The sequence below is a fragment of the Durio zibethinus genome, chromosome 10 (genome assembly GCF_047325235.1).
Source record: "Durio zibethinus cultivar Kanyao isolate XHJ-2024 chromosome 10, ASM4732523v1, whole genome shotgun sequence".
Classification (NCBI taxonomy): Eukaryota; Viridiplantae; Streptophyta; class Magnoliopsida; order Malvales; family Malvaceae; genus Durio; species Durio zibethinus.
In genome coordinates this window covers 18,027,235-18,037,615 of record NC_143171.1, presented here as the reverse complement: position 1 = coordinate 18,037,615, position 10,381 = coordinate 18,027,235, and the positions used below count along the sequence as shown (strand labels likewise).

General features: G+C 32.8%; 1 long non-coding RNA gene across 1 annotated transcript; it reads left to right on the top strand.

The window, feature by feature from the left end:
• The first annotated feature begins 6,327 nt into the window (after positions 1–6,327).
• On the top strand, positions 6,328–7,373 carry LOC149516511 (uncharacterized). The gene is made up of 2 exons (XR_016345968.1): positions 6,328–6,564; positions 6,730–7,373. It is a non-coding gene; the product is annotated as an uncharacterized LOC149516511 (long non-coding RNA).
• The last annotated feature ends 3,008 nt before the right edge of the window (positions 7,374–10,381 follow it).

Genomic DNA, 10,381 nt, shown 5'->3' with positions numbered 1-10,381 from the left:
CCAATTTGAATCAAGTTGATTTATAAAAAAGTTTGATTCGAATTCATATCAAAATTTAAAAATTTAAAGTATTATGCATTAATTAAAACAATCGAATAGTATCCAATCTAATCTTTGATCATTGTAGAAAGAAAATGATAGCAAGCTTTAAATTCAAGAATACTTCCTTTTTAAAGTTTTGCCAAAATATTTTGGGGCATTGTTTATACCAAGGACATAACCGCTAATCAAAAAGAAACACAGCAAAATAAGGGTGAGTTGACATAAAAGATGACATGAGAATCGGTATTGTAATTAGAAATAAATATATGTGACCTATTCAATTAATAATAGAGCAATTATTATTTTTATTTGATGGTTGAAAAATTATTTGGATATTATTAGGGACATTTAGTGGTCAAAAGGGCATTATAGTCTTTTTTCCTATTAGAGGCTGTCAATAGACAACCAGAGGCATTTAAGATATTTAAGCCATGTCAAGTCGGCCTGATGTGTCCAATGCCATATCAGCTCGGTCACGCCATCCTTGTCCCCCATTGGTCTTCTGCCTCTCACCTATAAATATAGACATATAGGTATTATCATTCTAGGTTCCATCTTGTCCTAAACCACATTCCTCCTCTTCCAATCTCCCTATTTTTAATCTCTGACTTACGCATTAGAGTGCAAATGTAGGGAACACTCCCTACCTTTGCATCTAATCATTTTTTTTCCTCTCTTGTCTTTTTAGGAATACCCCCAAGTCAGAGTTCAGCATAAACATTTGGGGAGCTAGGTAAGGGCATCTCCATTCATTAATTGAGCATAAAGTTATGCTGCCTAGGAAAAGAGCTCTGGGGGAAGCGGAGACAGCCATCCTGGCCACAATGAAAACACATAATAGTTAGCACACGGACTAACCTGTTCCAACACAAGCTGGTCTGACCATGGAGCAATTCTAGGCTCTAACCGAGCAAATACAAGTTTTTAAATAAATGTTGCAAACTATAATCCTATACTAAGCTTAAAAAGTGCCTGATCTAATCACCTTTAAGCGACAAGCTATAGAAAGGCAACCAAGCTATGAAGAGGTAAAAGCTTCTTTTGCCTCTAGAAAAGAAGAATATGATGTTTTGACCATTCATCATTACCCTAGCCGCAACTTAACACACACCACAACCCAAAAATCAAAATAAACCAACCGAGAACCCCAGCCAAGCAAAGAGTGAAAGCTCATATGCAAGCCATGAAAAAGGAACTGAAAGCTAAAAAGGTAGCTTTCGAAGAAGAGCTCATTTTTGGAGACCTTACCTTTCACTGAAGAAATCGACAGAGCTATGCCTCCAAAGGGGTTCAAAATGTCGACCTTGAAAACTTATGATAGTACATCTGACCTTTTTGACCACTTGGAGCTTTATAGAACTAGCATAATGATATAGGATGTAGATAAGGCTATAATGTGTAAAGGTCTGGCTACTACCCTTAAGGGTGCAGCTCGATCTATGTTTAGCAGTCTAAAGTTGACGTTGATCACGAAGTTTAAAAAGCTCAGCTACTTTTTCCTATCCCAGTTTGTAAGTAACTGAAGAATAAAGAAAACAACTTTAAGCCTAATGTTAGTTGATCAAGGCAGAAATGAATCTTTAAAAGATTATGTTACGCGTTTTAATGCAGAAGCTCTATAAGTAAAAGACCTGAGTAGACGATCGCTATAGTCATTGTAACCGAGATGTTAGCCGACAACCTACTCATGGCTAAAAAAATATATATATGCTGAAGCTACAATGAGAAATAATCAAAATGAGAGAGGCTTATTCCTTCTCCTCGATCTGAAAAAAGATAAAGATTTCTATGATCTTCCCTTAAGAGGGAAACGACATAGTGGAATGAACCTCAATAGAAACAAAAAACTATATTGCACTGAAAACCTGTCAAAAGAGAATTCTGATGCAAATTGAAAAAAATCCAAAACTCAGATGATCAAAGCCTCTAAAGATAAAACACAATAAGAGATCCAACCAAAAGATATGCCTTCTATAGAGACATAGGCCACAACACCAAAGATTGTGTTGACCTAAAAAATGAGATTGAAGCCTTCATTAGAAGAGGTCAACTAGAAAGGTTTATAGACCAATGAAAGCAGAGGCAGAATATGATGGACTACAAAAGGGACGAAAGAAAACCTATAAGGGACAGAAAAAGTAGGTCAAAAGAAAACATAAGAGGAGAAGTTCAGAGGGATGAGCAAAGATAATAAGAGGGTCGAGCTATCGATAATAGACTAATTACCAGGGTAATCAATGTGATCAATAAGGGAAGCTATACTTTGACCAAAAGAAAATTTGATCAAGGTATGGTCATAGCCATCGGTTCTTCGACAACGAAAGAGAAAAATTGGAAAGATGAATTGATCTCATTCAATTAAAAGGACTTGGAAAGAATTTAGTACCCCATAATAATGCTATAGTAACCACTATCGTGGTATACAATTACATAGTTAAAAAGGATCTTGTTAGATAATAAAAGCTCAACCAACATCCTATACCACGCCATCATGAAAAAAATGAAAATCAGGGAAAACTAGCTATAACTGATCACCATGACTCTAATTGGATTTAGAAATGAATAGGTACCAATTAAAGGGACTATCAAACTATCAATCTCTTTTACGACAAAATCGAGGATAGTCACGTTGCTCATAGAATTTATAGTTGTAGACATCCCATTTGCTTATAATATGATATTAGGTTGACCTAGCTAGTCTATTATGTGGCTTATAGGCTCAGCTCCCTATCTAAAAATAAAGTTTCCAATGTGTCATGAGGTTGGAGAGGTAAGGGGAGACCAGTTCACAGCACGACAATACTATGTTACAATAACGAAAAAAAGGACTAAAAAATAGACTGATAATTTAGCTGAGGTTGAAAAGGTTAAAGAAAAAAAGCAAGCAAGAAAAATTAAAGGGAAACAGGAAAGTAAGAGTGAGCACCACAACAATAGAAAACCAACTTGACAGAAGCACGTTCTTAAGCTATTTTGAGCTCTTAAGAAGATACACTTAACAAATTTTGGAACTTTAGAATAGATCTTGAAAGTGACCAACCTCTTAAGCTAGCATGAACATTTACATGTTAATGGGACCGAGTTAACATGTCAACCAAAAGAAAAATTAAAATGAAATATACATATATTTTATTCAGTTCTACATTTTGATCATTTATTAATAATATACTAATTGTCACATTGGGATCTGTCTTTACAAGAAGTGGACTCGACCTAACTGAACAGAAAAAAATAATTGATCAAAGATCCAAGGTAGATGAAAATCGACCTAAAACAACAAAAGAACTTGTGTCTATATCATTTTAGAAGAACACCCTTGAAAAATATGTATAAAGTGGAATTAAACTTGAACGTAAAAAACATTTATTCTAACTTTTGAGAAATAATGTCGATCTATTTGCCTGGACACTGTCTATCATGCCTAGTATCGATACCGAGGTAATGGTCCATAGGTTTCACACTTACCCGGACATGAAACTAGTTTGGTAAAAGAAAAGGACATTTACCCCATAAAAGTAAAAGGCTATTAAGGAGGAGGTCAACAAGCTACCACAAGCAGGCTTCATGAAAAAGGTCCATAACCCCAAATGGATAGCCAATATGGTTATGGTCAAGCAACATGGTGAAAAATGAAGAATGTGCATTGACTTTACTATAATAAGGCATACCCAAAATATAGTTTTTCTTTCCTCAGCATAAATTGATTGATGGACGATAGTGTTGAGGACAGCCACCTCAGTTTTATGGATGCCTATTTTGGCTATAATCAAATTAAAATGTCAAAGGAAGACAAGGAAAAAATGGCTTTCATTACTAAGAAAGACCTCTATTGTTACAAAAAAAAGCTATTTGATCTAAAAAACATAAGAGCGACCTGCCAGAGATTGGTCAACAAGGTCATCAAGAATTAGATTAGCCAAAACATAGAGGTATACATGAATGACATGACAGTAAAAAAGCAAAAGCTCGACCAAATACTTGAAAAACCTTAAAAAGACCTTTGACATCTTGAAAAAGTACAACATGAGGCTTAACCTGAGTAAGTATGCCTTCAAAGTCTAGATGATTAACAAAAAGAGAATAAAGGCAAACACAAAGAAGGTTCAAGCAACCTTAGATATGAAAACACTGACCTCAGTAAAAGAAATGTAGAGGTTAACTAGGAGAATGGTCACTTTGAGCAAATTTATGTTTAGGTCAGCAGAGCAATGCTTGTCATTTTTTAATATCTTCAAAAACATCTGACTTTAGATGGACCTCTAGGTGTCAAAAAGCATTTGATGAACTTAAAAAGTTCTTATCGTCTCCACCAATCCTTTTCAAGCTGAGGCCTAATGGGATAGTGTATTTATTTTTTACCACCACCGACCAATCCATCAACTCGATCTTGATGCAAAAAAAAGAGGGAAAATAGAGGTCGATCTACTTTGTAAGCAAAGTGCTGACAAGATCAAAGGTGAACTATAACATGATAGAAAAGTTAGCCTATATAGTTGTCACATCAACCAAAAAACTCATACCATACTTCAAAGCTCACACGATTCATGTATTAATTGATCAACCATTCTGACAGGTTTTATAGAAACGAGAGCTATCAAGTACATTAATCAAGTTGACAATAGAGTTTAGTGAATTCGACCTATATATATTCCCCAAGTCAATTCTGAAATCCTAAGTGCTGGTGGATTTCATCGTAAAGCATACGCTGACTCATTCTGATGAACAACTTGAGAAGAATGAGAAAGTTAAAGAATAGAAAAGATGAAAACTTTTTGTTGATGGATTGGCTACTAGCCACAACAGTGAGGTAAGCCTCATCCTGATCAGTACAAAAGGGCTACAATACCAATATGCCTTGAAATTCATATTCAAGGCATTTAACAATAAGGCCAAGTATGAAGCATTGTAGCTGACCTAAGACTAGTTGTCGTGCTAAATCTCAAATTTATAACCGTATACAATGATTCTCAATTAGTAGTTGGTCAAATAAATGGTGAGTTTAGAGCTTAGGAAAAAAGAATCCGAAAATACTTAGACAAAGCACTAGCTTTTGTCTCTATTTTTCACAAAGCCAAGGTTAGAAAAATATTGAGGTCAAAAAACTCGCTGGCAGATTCCTTGTCCAAGCTAGCCTTAGGGATGATAAAGAAAAATTTGTGCTGAATCCTAGTGTAAGAATTCACACAGAAGAACACAGAAGAGAAACAGGTCATGCCATAATGTATAGATTTGTGGACCTATAGTTAGATATTGACTTAAGAGTTGCCATCAACATTTTTTGTTTAGGTGTGATTGGCTTAAATCTATCTCGTTTTAAAGAAAAATCCTAAGGTTGACTTAGGTATCTTTGAAAGGTAGATTTAATGTCTATGAAATCAAAACTAGGTCTGGGAGTACGGTTATGTATGATGAAGGTTATAGCACCCTCACCACACACATCAAAAGATGGTACTAGCTTGATTTTGTATTATCCATTAAGCCTTAAATAGTTATACCAAAGAATTAATTATTGAAAATTATTTTTAATTGACTCCAATACTTTTCGTAAAAAATTGAAAAAAATTTTCTCATCGTAAGAGTACCGTTTCTCTTGTAAGGGCTCTGTTGTCAGATTATTTAACATTTAAAAAATTTCAAGGAAAAATTGTTACTTCAACTTTTTCCTAAGATTTTTTTGCTTATTTTGTTTTTATAAGAAAAAAAATTAATGTCTTTATTTAAAAAAATTTGATACTTTCAACTTTTTCTTCAAATAAAATATTTTTTAAATTGGAAAGATTTTTATTTAAGAAAAATTGATATTTTCAATTTTTCCTTAAAACCCTTTTTTTTAAAATTTTTTATTTTTTTATTTAAGAAAAAAAATGATATTTTAACTTTTCCTTAAAATATTTTTTTGAAACATTTTTTATTGGTATTCTAAAATTTTCATCATTCTTTGAAAATATGTTTATTTTTTTTTATAAAAAATTACACTCAAAATAATAAGTAAAATAACAAAAGGAAAAAGATTACCAAAAACAATTGCGGCTTCAACTTGGCTTCAGACTCAGGAAGCTGCTCAAGGAAGCATTAGCTTGGCTCATGGCTAGAAGGTCCCAAAATTGACTTTCCTTATGAAGTGGGTGCGACCAATGTTTGATGCATGGGTCTTTGCAATTGGTCAAAATTGGTTTTTCTTATCCAAAATGACATTGTTTTATTAGCGATATAAAAGTCCTCTTTTCAACATTTTCTTTTCATTTTACAGTTTCTCTTTTCTCACTAAAATCAATAAAAAATGATGGCTGATCTTCAAATCCCCAAAATCTAATTATGTTTCATTGCGGCCATGACCACTATCATACGCCGTCATTGACTAGCCACTGGTTCCTATAAAATTTCACATTGGAGCTTGTTTTGGCCTCTTTTTTCACAAGCCTTGGTTGGATCTTTGAAAAACTCATGAGATTGGCGTGGATCTGAGATCAATGTCTCAATCTTTTTTCTTTTCTCTGTCACTCTAATGGTCATGATTTCAAGGTATGTACTTCTCCTCGTTGTTGGTTTCCTTGCTATAAAATTTTTTAAAACTTAAATCCCCTTGAATCATCAGAGCCTGAATCTCAGAAAGGATAGGGCTTTCTTTTCCTTTTTTGTGTTATTATTGCATTATTTGTTGCTGTGTTTATCTATTTTCCTTCGCAGGTGTGTTCTATGGCCAAAGAGAGCTTGGGTAATGCTGATTTACTTGCTGATTTTGGTGGTTATGGATTGGGGTTATTGGTTCTTAGAGTTGGAATGAGTTATTAGCTTACAGGTGGTTGTTTAAATAAGGGTTTGATAACAGGGCCAGGGTCATGGCTTGATAGTGGGCTAACGGTGGTGATGGTGAAAAAAATAGGTACCAGCTATTGGCAAGAGATGGTGATCGAACTGGGTTGCTGGGGAAAACTCTTGGGGGGTAGTGGTTATAAAGTCGATTTAGGGTAGCCTAACTGGTTTCGATGGCAATAGTGAATGGTGGTTTTGCTAGAATTTTTTTGGTCTTGTATTTTTATGGAGTACGATTTTTTATGTGGCTATGGTGTTATATGCTATGGGTTTGTCTGATTAGGATTTTGTAAGGCCCTATAGTGGTGGTAGAGATGCGGCTATGATCGGTCGGATTGGATTTTCTAGATATTGGTGTGCAAGATTCTAGCTTAGAGATTGTTTGTATTTGCTTTTGGGTTTGTGGTAGTAATAGGAAGGCTCTTGATTGTCTTGCTAAAGATTAATTTCTCTCTATTTTTCTTATGTTTTTTCCTTTGTGATTTTCTCTATTTTCATATTATTTTTTATATGTTTCACTCTCTATCATTGTCCCTTTTACAGTGAATTATAGGTTTTATTTATAGTATAAAACAAGAAGAATTTAATAGCAACTCAAACTCAATTCAAATATTATCATTTCGCAGATGTTTTCTGTTTATCAACTCAAGCCTTCTTTCAATTTTTGATTTTGAAATTAATCACATAATGAAAGAAAAACAAAAAGAAGAAAATAAATAAGATAAATGAAAATGAATATAGCCTAAAAGATAAATTGTAAATCAAATCAAATCAAATCAAATGAAAATAGGTGAAACATAAAATATAATATGATAAATAATAAAAAAACATATATACAAATAAAACAATAAAAGTAAAAAAAAGAAATAAAAAAAATTTTGACTATTAGACTCGAGTAAGTATAAGCTTAACTAATTTAGTTTCGGACTAAATATGGTGTCTATAGTTGCTTTTTTTTGCTCATTTTCTATGTAACAAGAATTATATAAAGATATAGACAGCCTATTACATCCGAGCTCAAATTATTCAATGTTTTTTTCTTTGCTTTTTTGTTTGAAAGACTCCTCAAAAAGAGACATAGAACTTTAAAAATAAGGACTTCTCAACAATAGAGGCACATAATTTTAAAATAAAGAACAATATTCGAAGGTTTTGATGATAATGCCTGGAGGTCTTACAGATTATGTTTGAAGAACTAGGAGATTATGCGCAGAGGTCTTGCAAACTGAATTTTGAGAACAAATTCAGCTTGGAAGACTTAGAAACCTTGCTCATATGACTTGGAAATTAAGCCCAAAAGTCTTATAAATCTCAACTTTAAAATAGATTTTATTTAGAAGACTTATGAATCTTACTTGGAGAACTTAGAAATTATGCCCAAAAATTTTATAGATCATTTTTGTCGTGTTCTCGAAGGACTAATTGATTGTCTGAAGAATTAGAAGATTATACCCATAAGTCTTACAAATCTCAATGATTCAATTTAGAAGATTTACGAATCTTACTCAAAGGACCTAAAAGATCATGCCTTGAGGTCTTACAAATTAAATTTCAAAAACCGATTCAACTTCGATGACTTATGAATTTTGCCCAGAGGATTTGGTGATTATGCCCGAAGGACTCTATAAATCATGCTCAGAGAACTTATAAATCATGCCCGAAGGACTTGGTGATTATGACCGGAGGTTTTAGTGATTAAAAACAGATTCAGCTTAGAAGACTTACAAATCTTCCCTGTAGGACATGAAGATTATGCCTGGAGGTCTTACAAATCTAACTTTAAAATGGATTCAACTCGAAAGACTTACAAATATTACTCAAAGAACTTGGGGCTCAAAGGACTTTGAGAATAATAATGTGAAGCTGAGAGGATGTACAAGAGGTTTTAAGAAGTATTACCTAGAGGTTTTTAAAACTAATACTCAAAAGTTTTAACAAATACCTAATAAAATCTTGTTCGATCTCCACATCAAATTATCTTTTTCATCAAATTTTAAGCTTAAACCTTTTTATCCTATCTATTAAAGAATATGCAATAAATGCAACATCTGAAATGATTGTGATGCATATAATGCATGCAATGGATGCAATGCATGAAATTTATACCATATGTTCTTAATTGTGGTAATATGATTCTAGAAATCTTGTCTTCTTTCTCTATTCCATGACATTGCCTTTGGACTCACTGACAGGTTATTTCACAAACTGAAGCAACTTACTTTTGGCATTCACCATGTCCTAGATAAATCACTTGTATCAAAATTATTCTTGAACATTTCCCAAAATTTTCAAAGATGGCAATGGAAATTGGCCCCCACTACTATTTTTCTAAAATAAATCAATTTTCCACATGTAATCAAATATCGTAAAATTGGTGATTACTATCTAGAATGAATGTGATGAATCACAACTTGGTTTTTTTGTTTTTTTTTTCAAAAAAGATGCTATGTTTGGTACATTATGATCTTAGTTATCAAGGGCTAAACAAGAAAAGAAATATCAATGTCTCTTCATTTAGGCCCACCAACAAAGATGATCTTTTAAAGTACAATCTAGTTTAGCACTCTTTTAAGTTCGATATATATTAATTTAATAAATGCCAAGACTAGTCATACAAGCCTTCGAAATTTGGGAAATATCAATGTCTTTTCATTTAGGCCCACCAACAAAGATGATCTTTTAAAGTACAATCTATTTTAGCACTCTTTTAAGTTCTTGATATATATTAATTTAATAAATGCCAAGACTAGTCATGCAAGGCTTCGAAATTTGGGAAATAAAGAGAAGGTTCAAATTTTAAAATAATTCATCAAAATAAGGTTGATCAAAGTCTTTAATACATCGAGGTTCATTCAAAAATGGTTGTACCTAATGCTTCCTGCATTAATTAGTTTCATGAATTGCTTTTAAATTTTCACTTTTGCTCTAGAACGCCCCTTCTGAGTTTTCACCTTCAAGCCTTATTTTCTTTTCCTTTTTTTGTCTTTTTTTTCTATGATTATTTCACCATATATTTGAGTACTCAAAATTCATCTTAAAAAAAATTAATTATTTCTTAAAAACAAGCTTTCCAACTTTGGTATCCATACATGATCAAAATGAACTTTGCAAAAGGCATAACGTAGGTTAAGGTTTGAGGTTTTGAAAGAAAAGATAAACATTCCAAAAATACATGCTTAAGGGTAATTGAACTAAGGATTATTTTTTCTCAAAGGACATTTCCTTTTCCTCCAAACATGCCTTTTCATATTTTCCCTCTTTTTTTTTTCTTTTTTTTTCTTGTATGAGTTCAAAAACTTTGGAACTTAGCTTATTTCAAACTTGCCCCCTTAACATAAGGCATTATTTCCTAGCCCCTTAACATAAGATTTAGATACCTTTTTTATGAGATCCCACTTTTTTGAACTTGTTCCCGAATTTGAAGGATGATTTTTGGTTTCAGTTTAGAAAAAAAAAATTGAAAGGCTCAAAATGGGTAGCAAAAAGATTTTTTTTTTTTTTTTGGTGAAAAGAATTTGAAAGATGG